This window comes from Pinus tabuliformis, chromosome X, assembly GCF_031772625.1.
Source record: "Pinus tabuliformis cultivar Carrire ecotype Pingquan chromosome X, CPIR1, whole genome shotgun sequence".
Lineage (NCBI taxonomy): Eukaryota > Viridiplantae > Streptophyta > Pinopsida > Pinales > Pinaceae > Pinus > Pinus tabuliformis.
This window is the reverse complement of record NC_142308.1, coordinates 1,267,339,647-1,267,361,986: the sequence shown is the minus strand read 5'-3', so window position 1 is coordinate 1,267,361,986 and position 22,340 is coordinate 1,267,339,647.

Sequence of the window (22,340 nt, the reverse complement as noted above, 5' to 3'; positions counted from 1 at the left end):
GAATCTTTCCTGTACTCTCCCCCTTGATCCGAGCGGAGAATCCTGATGCATTTACCTGTCTGCTTTTCAACAATACATCTAAACTCCTTGAAGTATTCAAAAGTGTTGCTTTTATTCCTGAGGAAATACACCCAAGTAAATCTCGTACAATCATCAATAAACAATAAAACATAATATGAACCGCCTAACAATCTTGTCTACATAGGCCCGCATAGATATGTGTGTACCAACTTCAGTATATCTCTCTTGTTCCTATCAAGATTCACAGGAAATTCATCTATGTGCAACATTCGCAGTGCACATGCATTATAATCAAAATGAGCATATTTTAAAACAGGAAGACCTTGGACCATACCTCTTTTCTGTAAAAGCAGAAAATCATTGAAGTTAATATGGTCGAACCTCTCGTGCCATAAGTCCACTGTAGTCATGGTAGATGATGCCAATGCCTGATGTGGTGCGCTTTTGACATTTAACTTGTACAATCCTCCCACACGAATACCTGATGCAATAGACTTCAAATAATCCAACAGGTCTTTAATCACACAATATGATTTATAAAACTCTACCTTGAGGTTCTGATCAATCATAGTAGAAACAGAGATCAGATTCTTTTTTATCCTGGGTACATACATAACATTATGGATATGTCTAATATTTCCATCAGGCAAAACAACAAGAATATTACCATAACCTTTGATTTGGTACCCTCTATCATCGCCAAGATAGATGTTTGCTCCACTGTTGGTCTCTTTGAAGTCTTCAAACCACTGTCTATTCCCTGTCATGTGGATGGATGCACCTGAGTCGACAAACCAGGTATCTGTTTCATCCTCCTTAGCCGAAAGTGCAGAATCATATATGAATAATTTGATGTTCTGACTCTGTTCCTCATCAGCAAAATGACCTGCATGCTACTTATGTCTCTTCCGACCTTCATCAAACTTCTTTTTCATACAATATCTGGCTATATGGCCAGTTCTACCACAATAAAAACATTTGGTCGCAAAGTCATTTCTATTGAAAGACGTACCTTGAGGTGAGGGCATCTTTCTCTATGGGGCTGCACTGCTCTTCTGCGCTGCATTTAGCTTTCCTTTGAAGGACTTCTTCTTCACCATTAAGGCCAGATCTGACTCTGAGGTTTATGAGTCAGTCGTCTTTCCTCCTCTTGCATGAGGATCCCTATAAATTCTTCAAACACATGGGCTTTTTCTCTTACATTCAAGCCAGTGATGAACATCTGATACTTGTCAGTCATACCATTCATGGTAATCGTGACCAGATCTGTATCTGACATAGCTTCACCGATATCTCCCAGCTTGTTCTTGAGCTCCTTGATCCATGAAATGAATGCTACAACTGTCTCATTCTCCTCCATCTTAATGGAGAGAATCTTGCTCTTCAAGAACAACAGTCGATTGGTGTTCTTGACCTCATAGAGATCCTTGAGCATCTTCCAGATCTCTGGTGCAGTCTTGCAATCATGGATATGGGGGATAATGCAATCTTTGACTGACAATTTTAGGAGCATTCTTGCCTTAGTCTCCTGCTTGTCCCAGTCTTGGATTGTTGTTGTTGTTCCTCCTGCAACGAGGTTTGGCTTCACCTCATCATTGTTCACAATCGTCCATGCATTGTGTCCCTCAAGCAGGGTTTGCAGTCTGAATTTCCAACCAAAGTAATTGGATCCATCCAGCTTGTTGTTTTCATTGAGGTAAGCTTCTGCTACTTGATTATTCATCTTGAATGAATAAAAAATTCAACCTCAATAATTAAAAAAAAACAACCCCAATCTCTTAAAAAAAATAAACTGCCAAATGTCAGATCCACAACAAAAAACTGAGCCCAGATCCAAGACAAAAAGAGCCCAAATCTCCCTTCTTTTCAAAAAAAAAAAACCCAATTTCAATAACCAGCCCCCTCCTTCTCTTTAATGGGAAAACTTGAATTCTTTAATTAAAGAATTAAAAAAAAAATTAAATAAACACCCATATTCCTTCTTTAATTAAAAATAATCACCCCTTTTAATAAGAGCCATCCTCAAAGTTCACATTGATTCCGCCTCAATTGTGCCAGCTTCTCTCCACTTAGGTACACGTTTCCTGTTCTTGACCTCCACGCCTCAATCACGCGATCTCTTTCCTCCTCGACAGACCGCAGTGACCTCGGCCTTAGGAGCAGATCTTGCCTCCTCAATGGATCATGCACGCCTTGCCTTTGCTTAGCCTGCCTTGCTCAGAGTTGCAAAGGTCACTGCCTCTTGATTTACGTCCCAAGAAGACCCGTGCTATTAGGCGACGCCTTACCAAGCATCAGGCATCATTGAAGACTGCCAACACGCTGCGTCCTCCACACAGCTAAAATCTCTCAAAGTCAGCTCTACAAAGGAGACTCTGAACTAGGAGAGTCTGGCTCTGCAGACCACTCTACAGTGTCAATATACATCAAACATTATGTAACACACATAGCTATAGGGAAGTTAGAACCATACACTAAGAAATAGAAATTAATTCCTATCCTAAGGTCTCGTGAACCAACTCACACTATTATAGGATTCTCCATTATCTTCAACATAAAATAACTCTAAATTTCAAACATCAAAATACAATATAAAACTTAATTCCAATCTTAGAAGAAATTTGATTGTAAAACTTAACTCTAAATGGATAAGAAAGTCGAATTTATGATCTCCTCCATTTCAAGAAATAGATTTTACATAATCCTCGTTAAATAAATAAATGATACTTAAAATTGAAAAAAGATTTTACATCTGGTTCAACGCTCAAGTCAAATACATAAAATATATTTACTTAAAACTGCTAACTTAATCTCTCATTGATTCATATCTCCAAAAAATGTTGTTTGCTTCAGTGAAGTGAGCCAAGAATGGCAAGGAAGCTTATTAGCAAAATAGGCATAGATCAACACATCTCTCACATCTTATCAACTCGTAATATCTTAACGATGAAGGTATTTTTCACAAGCTAAATCAACTTGATATTTGTTCTCTAATTTTTTCATTTTTTCATTTGATTTTAGAATTTAAATGAGACGGGTTTGAATTGCTACTGCAACCAAAGTAACATAAAATCATAATGATTATGTCACTTATTTTGCTTGATTATTTTCTTTTATTTTGGTTCCCAAGTTTAAACTGCTTCTGCCTAGATATCATTCTCGAAATTATTTATCATACATCCAAAAAATGTACATTGATTCATGAAAAATGGATTTGGTTTCATCCCACCAAACAATGCATTATTTGGTAAGATAGAATCAAGAAGATTTCTTATTCAAATTAAGCTAGAAGAGGAAAAGGATGTGACCTTTACCCAAAACATAAAGCTTCAATGTAATGCTTGGAAACCTGTGTAGAAATCAAGGTGTAGATTTGCAACTTCTCATGAAGTTTTAATCAAAATCACAATACACAAACCTACTTTACTACTTTGTGGAAGTTAATTCACACTTTAGAAAAAAAACTCAAACATGCAATAAGAAATAACACATATGCACACAATAGTTTTCCTAGGGAAAGCAATCTGCTAAAAACCCCAATGCTTGCTTGCATTAATTGGATGAATAGAGATGTATTACAATTGCTTTGCTCAACTGAGCACAAACTGCAAGTGAATAACCTCTCTCTCTATTCACTAAGAAGCTCTGACCTAGACTTAGTCAATTTATGCCTCTTCTTGAGCCCCTATTTCCTTTCACAATTCCTAAGAAATTCGGCCTCTATTATTTAGGAATTTCTCCATAATGGGTTGTGCAATTCCCAAGGTTGATCATCTGATTGCATGCAACACTTGTACCCTCAAGACTAGTCTACAACTAATGTAACACTACCTTGGAATATCCACCACAGTTGGGGAACTTGAATTCTCTACATGCACTATCTATTTTGGGTTGATTGATCAATTAATTGGATGACCATTGAGTTTGAATGATGCACCACTGCACAACTGTCCTTCCACTAGTTCCTCCAACAGTTGGAACTAGTTTAACTAAAAAAAACTTGAGATAAATTTGATTGCTACAAATTTGCAATCACACATGCTTAACTGATCTCTAACTCCTCCAACTTGAATTTACCGAGTAAATGGGTGACACAAGCCATGTCACATAAGTTAACTGCATACAAGGTGTTTGTTGATGTGGAAATTTGAATTTTCTCAATTTAATCAAGGCAAAATCAAATTGAGAATTTCTTGTTGCATTTTTCATCACTCCCTCTCAGGAAGAAAGAGATTATCAACCACGCCTATACTACACCTGTGGAACTCGAAATTCCCTCTTGACAAAGCCTTTGTCAAAATGTCAGCATCCTATTCCTCTGCCGCAATGTAGTGTAGAAACCTTATCCACCTTTGCACACAGTCCCGTAAATGGTGATCCCAAATATCTATATGCTTGGATCGATCGTGAAATACAAAATTCTCAGAGAGATTGATGCAACTCTGATTATCATAATAGATCACAGTTAGATCCATCATCTAAGAAAATAGTCCAACAAGTGTCTTTCTCATCCAGATCGCCTCATATGTTCCTTGACTTGTAGCCATGTATTCTACTTTTGCTGAGTTGAGCGCCACAAATCTTTGCTTCCTGTTGTACCAGGAATAGCTGCGAACATAACACTAGAAATTCCACCTGATGTACTATTTTAGTCTAATGGACTCCCCACCCAATCCGCATCTATGAAGCCCCATAACTTCACTCCCTTTGTCCATCTATACCATAGTCCAAACTAGGTAGTTCCTCTGAGGTCCCATAAAATATGCTTAGTTTCCTTCCTAAATAATTTTTTTGGCCTAACCATAGCTTGGCTTAGTTGGTTGACTGCATAGCACATATATGGTCATGTGTTCACAAGATACATGAGTAAACCCATTAGCTGCTGATAAATGGTAGCATCCACTTCTTCACCTGGAATGGCATCCTCCATTAGGGGAATTTTGAGGTCTAAAATGGGCCTCCTAAGGAAATTATAAAATAATAGTGGAAATAATAAAATAATATTAGATTAAATCATCAAATTTAGGGAAAAAAGAAAAAACTATATTTTCAACTTATCTCCCTATGGTTTTACTCAAATTTCGAGCAAAAACACTCATTGGATGCAAAATTTGATTCCTCATCCAAGAAGTACCCATGTTGCATACTTTCAATGGACCCTACTACATAAAAAATGAGAAATACATGAAAAACGTGATTGCAATCATGTTTTTTCATGTATTTCTCATTTTCTGTGTAGCAGGGTCCATCAAAAGTATGCAACATGGGTACTCCTTGGATTAGGAATTAAATTTTGCATCCAACGAGTATTATCGCTCGAAATTTGAGTGAAACCTTAAGGAGATAAGTTGAAAATACGAATTGAAAAAGTAGTTTTATTATTTTATTATTTTTTAATCATTTTAATTTTTTACTCGAAAAATGGTGAATCATCCCCTATGGTTGACATAATCATCTTGAATCCTATTGGTTCTTATAAAGTTTATTTTGGTTGTACATTTTTCTTAGGAGGCCCATTTTAGAACTCAAAATTCCCCTAATGCTTCCTCTAGTTGGTCACTAGAGGTGTCTCTGTGGGTTTACCACTCTCCATGCGGAATCTTTGTAGTATCTCATTTGCATACTTACCTTGAGACACAAATAGTTCCCCATCTCCTTGCCATACTTCCAACCCGAGGAAGTAGTGCATGAGACCCGAGTCCTTCATTTCAAATTCCCTTGCAAGGTCCTCCTTGCAAGATCTGATCAGCTACTCATCGCCAAGTTAAAATCAAATCAACAACATATAAGAAAATAATAAGTAATTTACCTTCTACCAAGATATGATAGAGGTTTCATCCGCTTCACTTTTGGTGAAGCCCAAACCGATGAGATAGCTATTGATCCTGATGTACTAAGCACACAATGCTTGTTTGAGACCATACAACACTCACTTGAGTCTGCACACATGATACTCCTGATCAAATCTCTCAAATCCTTTTGGTTGCTCGATGTACACTTCCTCCTCAATAATTTCATTTAGAAATGTTGTTTTTAAATCCATCTTGTGGATCTTCCACCCCATCTAGGCAACAAGTGGAAGAATTGATCTAATGGATGAGTACCTTGCTACAGGAGCAAAGGTATCCTCATAGTAAATTCCCTCAACTTGAGAGTACCCCTTGGACACAAATCTAGCCTTATACTTCTATGTGCTTCTGTTTGCTGCTTGCTTCACCTTGAAGATCCATCTCAAACCCACTGTTGATTTATATGCTGGTCTTGGGACCACTTCCCAAACATTGTTCTTTACATTGGATTCATATTCCTCCAACATTGCATTAACCCATACAGGTTTCTCTATTGCTTCTTCAAAAGAGGATGGCTTAGCCTCTATAACCTCATTCATTAGAGCTATGTCTCTAGTGTACCAATTAGGTGACCTTCTTTTCCTACACAAATTTGAAGGAATACCCACATTCTTCCTCGCATCCTGCATAATTCTCTCAGCTTCCCTAGTTATATTTCTAACTTCTCTAGATGGGTTTGCTTGAGTGGTTGTCTCCATTCTCTGCTCCTCAAATTTTGGCCGCTCCACAACTTCTTGAGGTTCCTCCTTTGGAGATAAAATCTCCTCTTTTGGTGGGATTTGAAGCACCCTCTCAAGAGAGCACCACATTGCTTTCTCCTCATTAAACTTCACATCCCTTCGCACAACTATCATTTTGAGGAATGACAAGTACACACGGTAGTTGTGTGGATTTTCAGTGTAACCCACAAATACCCCCAACTCTCTTGTCGACTCAAGCCTCTTCCTTGATTCTTTTGAGACATGGCAGTAAACAGAGGCTCCAAAAAACCTGAAGTGTGACACATCCGATTTTCTCCTTGAGAAATCCTCCTCCATTGTAATCATGTCTATAATTCGATGAGGACTCTAGTTCTGCAAATAGAATGTTGTGTTGCATGCCTCAACTCACAAATTCAGACGTAGGCCTTGTTCATGCAACATCGCCCTCGATTCTCCCACAATGTTACGATTCTTTCTCTCAGCCACCTCATTCTTCTATGGGTTGTGGGGTGTTGTCAACTCTCATCGAATGCCTTATTTTGCAGAAAACATCTTGAATTCATTCGACATGTACTCACTTCCATTATTGCTTCTAAGGGCCTTTACCTTCTTGTTATTTTTTTTCTCAATGAGTGCCTTGAATTCTATGAACTTGGAGAATGTCTCATATTTATTCCGCATGAAGAAGATCCAACACTTCCTTGAGAAGTCGTCAATAAAAATAACAAAATATTTGTGTCTGGTAGTGAAGGCTATCGAGAAAGGTCCATAAACATCAGGGTGGATCCTTTCCAAGACTGCATGTGCTTTGTTGTCCCGATCATGGAATGTAGATTTTGTGTACTTCCCAAAATTACATCCTTTACATACATCCTGCTACTGAAATGCTCCTTTAGGGAGGCCAATGGTTATTTACTGCATAATCTTCAAGGCACCATTATGAAAATGGCAGTTTATTTTGTGCCAAAGTTCATCGATATCGCAACCCTGCACTTTCTCTTCCTTAGTGCTTAATGCTACATAATCTTCCACGTCTAGCTTATGCAGGTTCTTCACATGAACCCTAATCTGCTTCACCTATCCCATGGCTATGTGTCTTTGGAATGCTTTTCCTTTGTTGAAGATCACATCATAACCACGATCTTCCAAAACTGCAACAGAGATGAAATTTTTCTTTAGGCCCAGAATGAACATGCATCCTTCAGCTTAAGAGGGGATCCTGACTCCGTCTAAAAGGTGGTTGTAACAATCGGGGTCATGTTGTACCTTTCGTCATCCCCCAAATTAATGTGCATTTGCAAATCTTTCTCTTCTAGGTCATTAAAATACTCTCTACACCCTGTCATGTGGAACGATGCACCTAAGTCCAAGTACCACGCGCTCCCCATCATTGTGGTTGTCATGTATGTGTTAAGGCTAAAGTCAAGTTTGAACTGTGAAGCCAAGGCTTCACTTGTTTCTCCTCCTAGGGAATTCTTGCTAGCCTTTTTGTGTGGACACTTCGTGGCACAATGCCCAAAACCATGACAATGGAAGCATTTAATTTTGGACAAATATTTCTTCTTGCCCCCTTGGCTGAACTCTATTTTGGATTGAGATTTATTCCCTTTTCCCTTCTTTCCGTTTCCAACCAATGCATATTTTTCTTCATCCCCACCCTTGGATGAAGTCCTATCTTTGGTATTCCTCCTTATTTTGTCATGTACTAAATCAGACCATAAGCATTCCCAATTTGGTATTTTCTCCCTCCCGTTCAATGAATCTTGGTAGTTATGCCATCTCTTGGGAAGGCCTAGAAGAGATAGGCTTACCAAGTCATATTCGACAACATTAACACCAACCCCACTAAATTCATCATGACATTGTGTGAACCTGCTCATATAATTTGAAATAGTGTCATTCTTCTGAATCTTGATATTTCGAAGTTTATCCTTGAGCATCAACTTCCTGTGGTCACTACTATTCTCAAAAAAATTCTATTAGTGCTTTCCACATTGCAAATGAAGTTTGTTTCTCATGGAGATTTGAGACAATGTGATCTCGTACTCCCTCCAATATTATTCTCCCCGCCTTGGCTACATCTTTCTTCCACTGAGCTAGGTTTTGGGAATCAGATGCTTATGGTTTTACGACATCTATCTTGATGTATTCTAGAAAGCCATTGTCATCCAATACCGCCTCCATGCAATCGTTTCATACGATTAAATTAGAGGTGCCTTCCAAGGAATACTCTAGCCTAAACCCATTCAAGGTCATCTTCTCATCTCTAAAGAGATCCTAGTACACTAAACTGCGAATTTCATCCTCTTGATAAACAACTTCGAAATTCTTACTCTATTGCGAATCCTGCTTTGATACCATGTATAAATTATGTTGTATATTTTCAATTTCTCATGAAGTTTTAATCAAAATCACAAGACAGAATCCTACTCTACAACTCCACGGAAGTTAATTCACACTTTAGAACAAAAATCTCAGACATTTAATAATAAATAACACACATGCACACAATAGTTTTCTTAGGGAAAGCAATATGTTAAAAAACCCAATGCCTGCTTGCATTAAATTGATGATAAAGATGTATTAAAATTTCTTTGCTCAACTAAGCACAACCTACAAGTGAATAACCTATCTCTCTACTCATTGAGAAGCTCTAACCTAGACTTTGTCAATTTTTGCCTCTGCTTGAGCCCCTATTTCCTTGCGCAATTCCTGAGAAATTAGGCCCCTGTTATTTATGAATTTATCCAAAATGGATTGCGCAATTCCCAAGGTTGATCATCTGACAACATGCAACACATGTACACTCAAGACTAGTCTACAACTAATGTAACACTACATTGGAATCTCCACCATAGTTGGGGAACTTGAATTCTCTACATGCACTATCGATTTTGGGTTGATTGATCAGTTAACTAGATGACCATTGAATTTGAATGATGCCCCACTGCACAACTGACCTTCCACTAGTTCCTCCAATAGTTGGAACTAGTTTAACTGAAAACAACTTGAGATAACTAAATTTGATTGCTACAAATTTGCAATCACACATGCTTAACTAAACTCTAACTCCTCCAACTCGAATTCACTTAGTAAATTGGGTGACACAAGCAAAGTCACACAAGTTAAATGCGTCTAAGTTGTTCGTTGATGTGGAAATTCGAATTTTGTCAATTTAATCAAGGCAAACGCAAATTGAGAATTTCTTGCTGCATTTTTCAACAACTCGACTCCCAATAGTTTGAAGCTTCAGGAAAGTTATCAAATATGCATTGTATTAGATAATAATTATCAGATTCTGTGTAAAATTTATATGTGGGTGGGTGAGCCTCAAGGTCCAATGCATTAGGTCAGTCCATTCTAGCGTTTTTCAAAGGATATATTGATCTCTAGGTGCTTTTAATCCTCCATTTAGCACTTTCGATCCACACAACCTAGAAAATTCTTGTGGAATATCCAGTAGAGGCACCTACAATAGCATCTATGAATATGGTTTAGAGGGGACCAAATCATGGTCTTTGGTGAGGTACTCACCTTTCCTTGACTTGAGCATGTGCTTGACTAGGGTAACGAGCTCTACGATAAAAAAATGTGACTTTTTTTTTTGTTAAGAGAGGAATCGACAACTGGAGTAGCCTCGCAACTCGCATTACACAGGGTCGATTTTGACCGCTACCACTATAACCCCTGGGAAACTGCGCCCACCCCTCTCCACAGCTCCGGGTTAGTCTGGGGGAATTGAACTCATGACCTTCAGTATGGAGCCCACCTTTCTAACGAACTTAACCGCATTGTGATTACCAACTCGCCTACCCCCATGGGGCTAAAAAAAAACGTGACTTCTTCATTCATTGAGAGATGGTCTATTTGTATGGGCATAGGCTCAATGCATTTGACCTAGAAGAGATCATAACAAGAAGCTCAATTTTGCAAAAAATATGCATGATAAGGAGAGTCTAAAGATTTTAGTACTTTGTTTTTTGATAGGGAAATTATCCTTATTACATATATACACCAACCTAATATTTGTTCTTTACATGATGCAGTTCATCGAAATTTCCACAAAATTAACATCCTTCACAACTTAAAAGACATATGTTCACATAATAACCTAAATTTTGTAAAGGGAAAAGAATGGGTACCTGATATTTCAGTGAAAATAAGATATCTAAAACAAATGGCCAAGACAACACCACCTGAACAAATTTTCAGTGCCCTCATTCAAAGTATATGTCGTAGTGCTTTACAAAGATGGCTAAACTAGATCACCTCCACAAGATTATTGAGTCAATTTTTTTTAAGAATATTTTTACCTCAATGATTTTTTATAGCTCCAATGCTTGAATCTCCAACCAAATCAAACCTAAAAACCATACAAAAAAGCCAAAGCCAAAATATTAAGAGACTTCTGCTAATATTTATAGTGCATTTTGAAGATCTCAGAACTAAGCACATGCCTCAGTGGTTTTATCCACCCAAGCCTTCATCATCATCACCCTTCCCCCTTAAATGTGGATTCTGCATGAATGATCTCGAAGTTTGGTGCACACAGAAAGACTCGAAGAAAATTTTCTAGGCATTGAATTTGATAATTAAAAAAAAATAGAGGCTTTAATGAGGGAATCACCAGCGTGTTTATTGGTTTAAAATGGCCTATTTAATGAAGGAATCGTTGGACTTAACTGGGACTTCAATTTCATGTTTTATGTAGTACAAACGTCGACTCTTGCCTTGGGGTCTGCAACCCTAATGCGGCGACGCCAAAATGTCACCCGCCTAGGGAACCCAAAACGCTAAAGTAAACATTGCAAACAAGGTAAATTTTTTTCGTACCATCGATTTTATTTTTATATACCAACAACCTAATATAACGACGAATTATATATATGTCACTGTGGAGCAGTGACATAATAATAAATGCAAGGAATACAGATTTTCTACAAAGGTTAGTTAGTATCGACATTAGTGACATAGTTTAGTTGAGACAATTTGTTTTTTTATTTTTTGTGTAAATTTCTAGATGTTGTTAGTCTATATTTTTATTTTGAATAACAAAGTAAAATTGCACGGGATATCATAATGGAATTTGATGGTGGTTATTCCAATTATGATGTGGATGCCAGTTGGTCTTTGTTTATTATCCCACTATCTAAGTTTAATAAATGATTAATTCATATCTTTGGTTACTGTGATTAAAGATATGGGTAGTTCTAATGGACATTTCCTTAATTGAGTTAAATTTTGCAATTAATTTTTATTTTTATAATTGGTTTATACCAACGTATATCCATCTTAATTCCATATTTACCAAGGTGCCAAGAAGGATTAAGCATGGATTTAATATGGATTTAACCTGGTATTCTTGCATTCCATAATGGATTCCTCAAGCCTTTAAATATATTTCATCATAACAAATCCATGGGCTTGTAAACCACCATCGATAAACCCATCAAATGAATAACTCAAACTATCTTAACTAATCTATAACCTAAACATTTAGTTTTAATTTAATTTTAATTTTAACCGAATCAACATAACATTACATTACATCACATAACATTTTACAACGAAGCAATGAAAGAATATATATATATATATATATATAATTATATTGTATAAGAATTTTAATTTATTGTAATTACGTTTAATTCTTTTCGTTTATTTTCTTAAATTTATTATATATAGTAATGACATGTGTATTGTATAAGTTAGAAATTTGTTGTTAATATTTGTGAGTTCTTTATTTCCATTTATTTATAACCTTGTTGAGAAACCTTTATATTTAATGAAACAAAGAGTAGGTGTTTTTCTTAAAAAAAGAAAAAGAAAAAAACGTATCTCGAGTTTTATGTTCTACTTTTTTTTTTTAATATTTCTCTCTTGAAGTAGGTGCCAATATGACTCTTTATTATGTACTCCTTATTTCATATAAAATTATACATTTCGAGGAGTGAAATAGGTTACTACCAAAAAGGTATTAGTGGATCTAATTTCCTCGTAGGAAACCAATTTTTTCCTCCAAAACATAGCTTAAGAAAACTAGTTTAATCTTAGACTAATGATTTTGGAGGTTATCTTATACACAATTATAGAGAGTGATCAATTAGAAATCTACAAAGGAAGCAGGACAATCTACTTTTTGGATCAAAGCTAATAAGGTTGCATTCATATTATCGAGCACTTACTTATTTCACAAACATCCTCTACCACATGAAGTAAATCCTTTCTCAACAAGGCAACGAAGTCTATGAAAAATTCTATAATCCATCCTTTAGGCCCTAGACTCTTGTCCTTTCCAAAAGATTCCAATACCTAAACTAATTCTTCCCAAGTCACCAACCTATATAAATAATCACCATGGGTCTCATCTAATATACAAGCAAAGAAAGATGCAATCCTCAATATTTCTATAATATTAACTTCCTTATATTTTTTCAACAAAGAGCCAAAATAGTCCACTATCAAGCATCGTAAGTCTTTGAAGTTAGAAACACTAGCACCTTCCATAGAAGGCATTTCCCATATCATATTTTGTTTTCTTTGATGTGTCACAAAACTATGGATAATTTTGGTGTTGTTATCCCCAAGATCCAACCAAGTGGCTTGACTCTTGAGTCAATGATTACGTGTTGCACTAAATTAACATTCTTAATTGTCTCTAATTATTTAATTTTGACCCAAGTATCCTCATTTATCACATTCTTAGCATCCCACATAATTGTCAGCAAATGCTCTTCAACATATTTTACACGTAGATCCCAACATCTAAATCTATCAAAAGACTAGTCCACCACCTTTTATTTCACCCTCATCAGAAACTAGATGAATTGTTCACAAGGTGTAAAATGTGATAGTGGATTGAATGGCACCCACTATCATTTGACCAAATCCACAGGTTGACTTCCTGACTCCAATTAAGGTTGAATTTAAAAGAAGTCCCTAGGTTATGCATCAAAGTATCTAATTCAAAGAGAATCAAAAAATGGTTTGAGAACCTGGACTCACAAACCCAAGATTGAAAATTTGAGATTTGAAGGAGGAGAATTTTATTCACAAGAAAATGATTTAGCCTCTTTGAGTTCCCTTCAACACCATGTCCATTATTTGACCAAGTTATTTTATCTCTAAAGGTTCTACATCCACTAAATTGTTCACCTCTAGTTGATTAAGAAAATACCTTGATTGGATATCTAGCCTTGCACTATCACCCCACATCTTTGAATTGTACAAGGTAAAATTCAAGTCTCCTCCACATATTAAATTTTCTACGTTACTCACTTGTAAATTAAAGAAACAATCCAAAAGCCCTATATGTTGATGTAGGTACCATAATGATTAACCACATTGATCGTGAACCCAAATCCATGAGAAAACAATTCAGTGCATAAACCTAAAGAGAGAAAGAGTATGAATTAGTTAAAAATAAACTAGAATTCCAACCTATGATCTACTTGCTCGAAAAACCATAAGAGTCAACATATAAGAAATTCCAACGAACAAAGATTAAGTGTGCCCCAACATGTATTGTTTCTTGAACTAAAATTACATTTGGTTTCTCAACCTCAATCAACTAGCCTAGGGCCAATTGTGTGGCTTGGCCCCCTATTCCACTAACATTGATAGAAAGGAGTTTCATTGAGAAAACCCCATAAGGGAATGGCTAGTTCTAAATTCCCCCAAGGTAGATTTTTATTTTCCTTCATTTTTTTTATACAACATCTTCTTGTGCACGTCTTAAAGCATACTTTTGGCCAACCAAGGGCCCTCTTAGATAAGGGACTAAATCCACTCCTATACCTCTAGAGGGTCTCAACGACATCAAAGGACTTTTCCTTTGTCTAAAATTATACGACTCCCCTTGACCCCTCTTTCCCAACTCTTAGAAGAAATCCATTAAAAGGTAGTAGAGTGCACTATGGAGTGCATGATGTGAATTTCTTGGTACGGTTCAGAAAATTCGTCAAGATCACTGCAAACAAAGGAGTTTTCCACTTTACCACCCACATGAGAAACACCCATTTCCCCACCCTCATTTGTCTTAGCATGAGAAAGATAAAGTCCAAGATAATCCCTATCTATTTTAAAAAAATTTGAGACAATAGTAGGAGTGGGCACTTGATACTTACCAAAACCGTCACATATGCAGTCAACTGAAAGAGGTGTCGCCAGTCCCTTTGTTGAGGGGGGGAAATTATGTTGTGGATGAGTATGTACAACACATTCAACATGACATAAATCAAATGGTCATCATTGATCCAGACAATGGAAACATCGCCCACAATAAAGTCTATACCTTCTTCAAGGATATCCATAGAACCCTTGTTATCAATCATTCTTCTCTCAAGGCCATATTAGGAGGAAAATGTTTTCATGTGGATACTTAGGTGCACAATGGGAAGGATTGCCTTTGGAAGTTTTATGCCAAATGCTTCTTGTGAAAGCCTTGGGATAATTATCAATGATATTATAGATATGACATCTTACGCAATTAAAAGGAATGCAGATATAATCTGGTATCTAGGTATAATGACACTCTCCCAAGGTTATGTTTTGTAAACTACCATAGATATTTCATTCCAAAGTTCATCATAACAAATCTACTAAAATATATTTGAAAATCCAAGATCTACATTTAGAGGGTTAATTTTTCCTTAGATTTCTAGATTCCTTAATTACTGTGTTATGCTTATGCATGCAATAGATAAAATATGGAAAAAAAAAGGAATACTAAAATAAAAATCACAAACCACAATGAAATCAAGATATGATTTTGGAAACCTTTACAGGAGAAAACTTAGTTAGAAGGTGAGTCTACTATGCTCTCTTTCTTTGAATGGATATGGTTGCAAGTAAAAAGTAGTGAGACCTATGGCTTGTGCATTGCTATAGTAGACAAATTATCTATGTTTTTTTTTTCTCTCTCTATGCACCCTCCACTACTCTGCTAATTTATGGAATAAAATATAGTCCAATTTAATGGAACCGCTTTTCCTCCTAGTGGTATGATTGTAACACAATGCGGTATCCAACTAGTGGTTAAGTTTGATTCCTTGAGCTGTTAATTAGAGTACAATATTGACTCTTCTATAATTTTGTTCATCATGATCATGTGGCTAGCACCTTTTCCATAAATAATGGGGGTTGACATGGCATACTCTCGAATCATGGTGGTCAAAACAAGAAGGTCAACTTCCAGGTGTCATGAATTTTGCATAGAGACTCCATTTGAGGTCTTTCTTGCGTCTTTGGAAAGGTATCTAAGTGTAGAATAGTGCTAGGGGCGCCACACTAAAGAGGCAAATCCCCCTCCCCTCCCTCCCTCGCCCTCTCTCCCTCCCACCCCCATTAAAAGACATTATTTAAAGTCTCCAAATACTTTCAGAAGGTTTTAAACTCCAATCCGCCAAACTAGGACCCATTAGTAAAATTGGCCTTGTGAGCTAATTCCTCCAATTTTTCCACTTTGAAGGCATTAATAATACAATCTAGGCTAAGTCAATCAACTCAAATGGTCCCTTAGTGATGTCTATCAATACTAAAACTTTAGTTACAGAATGAGACCCACTACCTATGAAATTATCATCAACAAGGATAATTCTACCAAGGAGATACCCAATGGACTTGATTGTCGGGATTGAAAAAAATTCCATTAGCAATCTAGGGATCTTAACCTAGATCAAAGCATGCTCCAAAGATTTAGTGGAAGCATCAAACAAAGTATGCCACGACTTCAATGAAAAAAGGAAAAAAATCTAAGTACCACATCCTTTCAAGATCTTTATCATATAAAACAAAACCACACACCAAAATTTTGCTAAGGTATGAAAGATAGGGTTGTATCCCAATCGAGGAGCTATTATCTCACCAACCCATTTACCTAAAATCTCCAGAGAAACACATCATCCCCCAAATTTACCAACCAACACCTTCTTTGATAAGTCTACAATATGATCGAGACCCATGTCCTTATTGACCATTAGGGAAAGACCTCCCTCAATTTTTTTCAAAATTTTCATCCTTTTTTTAAGCATAATCTAATCATTAGACATGTTGTCCCTTTGTTGGACATATTTTGTGGTTATAGGGATTTATTTGAATCATAAGTTAAGTTGTGTAATTTGCACAATTCAAATGCCTAAGGGTTTTCAAGGGTGCCAAATCCATATATGCATTAGAAAATGTATTTTAATAATCACAATCTCACCCAAAATTGTATCGTTAAATTATGGCCAAAAGAACCAAAACATCTAATAGTTAGACTACACCTTTTTTGTTTTACCTTTTGTTCAATAGTGATAACGAGATCACCACTGTGCAATTGTGCAAAAATAAACTTAGCCCCCAAAAATCTTGATCCCAACACTAACGAAGATGACAAACACATTTTTCTAGTAAAACAACCCACATTAACCAAAGGTTGTAGCCTAAATCTTGTACATGTTGGCCATTTTGAGCATATTTTCCAGTGAGTCCTCCAATTTGATAGATATTTGTTAATCACAAATTTGAGATTTAAATGTGCATAATCCGGGTACATGAAAAAAAATTCAAGGCACTGAATCCATTTATGCATTTAAAACTCATTTCAAACAACAAAAATAAAAAACCATAATTTTACCAAAAAAAAATCTGTATCACTAAATTTCAACAAAAACAACTTAAATTGGAAAAAAATTAAACTACACCTTAACCAAATTTTTTTAAGGCTGTTGGCATGGCACCAAAGCATGGAACCGCCAACAAAGCGTGGAACCGCTCCTTATTCTCTAGTGACCTCCCTACCAACACCGTAATCAATATCCTTGAGGCGAAATATCCAATAAAATCTCTGTTAGATGACCTCACTTTGCTTGATGCCAAATCAACCATAATGTGACACGCAATACAGTTGATTGGTGCCCCAGTGGTGAGAGGCTATGGGAAAATCTGCTCCTTCGAAAGATAATCGTGTCAATAATCTACACGTGGCTAATACAGACACATACAGCTACGGAATCATTTCAATCCCTAACCCTTCAACCATGACCACATCCTGAGATACTTGAAGTGCAGTGCCATTAGACAAAATGGTGACATGGCCAAGAAATCTTTTTAAATATTAATGCATTTTTATTTCACAAAATATAGTTTTTAAAATAGTAAAGGAATGAATGTCTATTGGTTTCACAAAAGATACTTGCAGGCCAAGTTAGGTAATGTGTCACTGCCATCTCGTTTTTCAAATACAAAATAAAGATCTGTCACATGTGATTTGCTCGTCATAATATATTTTTTTAAAATTGTAAATACCGGCAATATCTTTCGGTCAAATTGAAATTCCAGCCCTTGGGTAGGCCTCGAGGTCCAGGTCTCGAGCTTACGAGTGCATGTTTGTTAACAGTGAATTAAATAGAAAGTAAAAAGTCAATGTGGAGGGCCGGTGATTATTTTAAGAGACTCCGGCGATAGGGATGGAATTTGAGACGTAATTTTCCAGCAATTTTACCGTCAAATACGGTCACGGAACTTCAATACCCGTCATGAAACTTCGATGAAATGGGCAAATACGTTTAGTAAATTGGTTTAAACCGTCAAATTTGACGGGTAGGACTGTCAGATGTTGAGCCCCCGCGCCGCCGCCGCCGCCGCCTCTGAAGGCGAATTGTCGGTGGGTTTAAAATCAAGTTGCGTAGAAAGTTGCGGCAGGAATTTATCACCGCTGGAGCGCTGTTCCTGGACGAGGGATTTGTGCATCGCTGTCATGGTGTCGACCGGAGAAAAAAATTCCGGAAATAGTAATGGCGATTTTCATAAATATTAAGAACAGATTTAATTAAAAATGCAGCTGATGGTTGTTGTTGAAAATATATATATATATTATTTTTTTCTTTTTCTAATAACCGAAACTTTTATTTCCATTCCTATTGAAAAGTAAATGCGCCCTGACATGTGTCTGATATAACACGATATAACACGCTGTTATTTTTTTTTCTAGTCATCACCGCGTCACATGCTATATCCTGTTATATCGGACCCATGTCATGACACATTTGCTTTTCAATAGGGGTGGAAATAAGAGTTTCCTCTTATAATTCTGTTTAAAAGCATACAAACTTCACATATAATTTAATAACGAATTAAAACAAATTTTTAAAATCAGAGTTAATTAAATATTATAAATTACATTATAGATAGCTAAATACCACTACGGGGAAAGTGCGCAATAATTCATGTTTATAAAAGTCATGAATTAAATTAGGATACTGAGCTAATATTTTTAGGCGTTTCTTTATCAACGCCGTGGCAAAGTACGCAATAATTCATGTTTGTAAAAATCATGAATTAAATTCGGATACTAAGCTAATATTTTTAGGCGTTTCTTTATCAACCTCGTGTAAGTACGGTGGTTGTTTTTTATTTTTTATATATATATTGGACGATTGATATTAACTTTGGGACGAATATGTCTGAACTATCTTTCGTCTGAGTTCGCCGCGAGGGAGCATGGAGTGATGTGAAAAAATTGTTAATGTTATTTTTTTAATAAATTTTGTTGAGGGTTATTTGAAACAAACCGCATGTTATTTTTTTAAAATAAATTCTGGTTGGGTTATTTGAAACGAAGTAGTGTTTTATTTTTCTATTTAGAGTGTGGAAGTTGACTATGGTTGATTTCCATATTGAGACAATTTTTGTCACAATGTGACGTTGGATTATGGTTGACTATGATTGATTTTCATATTGAGACAATCTTTGTCACAATGCGACATTTGACAATGGTTGACCGTGATTGATATTATAAAGGCAAGTGAATAATAAACCCAAGGGATTGATACTATAAACCCAAGGGATTAATACTGAAACCCCAAGGGATTGATACTATAAACCCAAGGGATTAACACTGAAACCCCAAGGGATTATGAACCCAAGGGAATAATATTAAATCCAAGGGACTAACATTATAAACCCAATGTATGTAAACCCTAAGATAAATATTATAAACACTAAAATAAATATGGTTGACCATGGTTGATTTTTATATTGAGACAATCCTCGTCGCAATGCGACGTTCGACCATGGTTGACCATGCATGACCATGGTTGATTTTCATGTCAAGACAATCTTTTTCATAATACGACGTTCGGCCATGGTTGACCATGATTGACCATGTTTGATTTTATAAAATATGGTTGAATGGTTGACCAACATTTATCATGGTTGACCATGATTATCATATTGAGACAACCTTTGTCATAATGCGACATTGGACCATGGTTGAAACAATCTTTGTCACATTGCGACGTTGAACCATGATATACCATGATTGAATTTATAAAATATGATTGACCATGATTGATATTATAAGCCCAAGGGAATAATAAACACTAGGGATTAATACTAAAAACCCAAACGATTATAAACCCAAGGGAATAATACTAAACCCTAGGAATGTGAACCCTTAGATTAATAAACCCAAAAAAATTGATATTATAAACCCCAAAGAATAATAAACTTAAGGGCTAATAATTATAATCCCAAGGTGTATAAACCCTAAGATAAATATTATAAACGTTAAAATAAATATGGTTGACCATGGTTGATTTCCATATTGAGGCAATCATTGTCACAAAGCAACATTGGACCATGCTTGATTTTCATATTGAAACAATTTTTATGTTAATAAAAATATTAATAAGAATTATTATGTTAATAAAAATATTATTAAATATTTTAAACCTAAGGGATTGATATTGTAAACCCAAGGGATTAATACTAAAACACTAAGGGATTATGTACAGAATAATATTAAACCCAAGGGATTAATATTATAAACCCAAGGTATATAAACCATAAGATAAATATTATAAACCATAAAATAAACATGGTTGACCAATGTTGATTTTCATATTGAGACAATCCTTGTCATAATGAGACGTTGGATTATGGTTGACCATGATTGATTTTCATATAAACAATCTTTGTTCCAATGCGACGTTAGAGTATGGTTTCCCATGGTTGATTTCCATATTCAGACAATCATTGTCACAATGTGACGTTGGAACATGGTTGACCATGAATGATTTTATAAAACATGGTTGACCATGGTTGATTTCCATATTGAGACAATCCTTGTCACAATGTGACATTGGACCATGGTTGATGATGCTTGACCATGATTGATTTTCATACCGAGACAATCTTTGTCACAATGTGACATTGGACCATGGTTGACGATGCTTCACCATGATTAATTTTCATATCAAGACAATCTTTGTCACAATGCGACGTTGGACCATGGTTAACCATGGTAGATTTTCATATTGTGACAATATTTTGTCACAATGCAACATTTGACCATCGTTGACAATGGTTGACTATGTTTTGCTATGATTGACCATGGTTGACCAGGGCTAATATTCGTAGGTAAGCTAAATTTTCATGTTTTTTCTCGAAAAATAGATTTACCAATTTCCATTTTTTTTAGAAATGATTCCCCCAAATTTTATAGTGAAATTATTTTACCATAAAAATTGCTTAAAAATTATATACCCTAATCTAAAATATAATTAGAAATCGAAATACTTTTATAAAAATATTGTCAAACATCTTACAATTTACATATTAGGGACTAATAACATTCGCCAAGATTTCTAAAATTTAAAATAACGTTCCATCCTTAAAATTTTCCTTGTATAAACCCAAGGGAATAATAAACCCAAGGGATTAATACTAAAACCATCTTTGTCAAAATAACCATGGTTGATTTTCATATTAACACAATATTTGTCTAAATGCGATCTTGAACCATGGTTCACCATGATTGCTTTTATAAAAGATGGGTGAACATGGTTGACCACAATGATAATATAAACCCAAGGGATTAATACTAAAACCCTCAGAGATTATGAACCCAATGGAATAATATTGAATCTAATGAATTAATATTATAAACCCAAGCTATATTAAATAATAATAATAATAATAATAATAATTAATTACTATTAATAATAATAAAAATCTAATATTAGTTAATTAATTAATAATTATGAGTTAATCAACAATTATTAGTTAATTATATGTATTTTAATTATTTTTTAATAATAATAATGAATTATTTAATTAATTAACAATATTTAATTATTAAATAATTAATTATAAAAATTGAATATTGAATTTTTTTTTGTAGTATTACAAAATAAAAAAATTCTAAAATTGTTTAATGCGTTTTTCCTTATGAAATGTATGAGTTCATTTTTTATGTTTGACATTATCTATATGTTTCTTGATATTAATTAAAATAAAATAATAATGTTTTTAATGTTTCTTTACCCCATACACACATATATATATATATATATACAAATAAATTGTTATTTGTTTATATGGTGAGAAATTCAAAAATGAGATATCTTATCTTTCCAAAGACAACAATGTTATCTTAACCTAATAAATTTTAATAGTGATTTTAACTTTTCAATCCATAGTGAAATTTTTTCAAATTGGGATGTAATACTAAACTCTAACCCAATTTAATTTTTCAATATTAAATTACTTAAGATATATATAAGACACTTTTAGAATAGTTGACAGCTAAAGGAAAGTAATTAGAGGAAGATTTTTGGCTGAAGTGAGTTTCATGTTAAATATTGTATAGACCTAACTTGCGTTTTAAGTTAGTGGTCGAGTCAGCTACCCTGGAAGAAAACAAAATCTACAATAAAAGCCTTATTTTCACTACATGATTAGGGAAAATATAGAAATTAATTGTGTTAACAATATATATAAAATA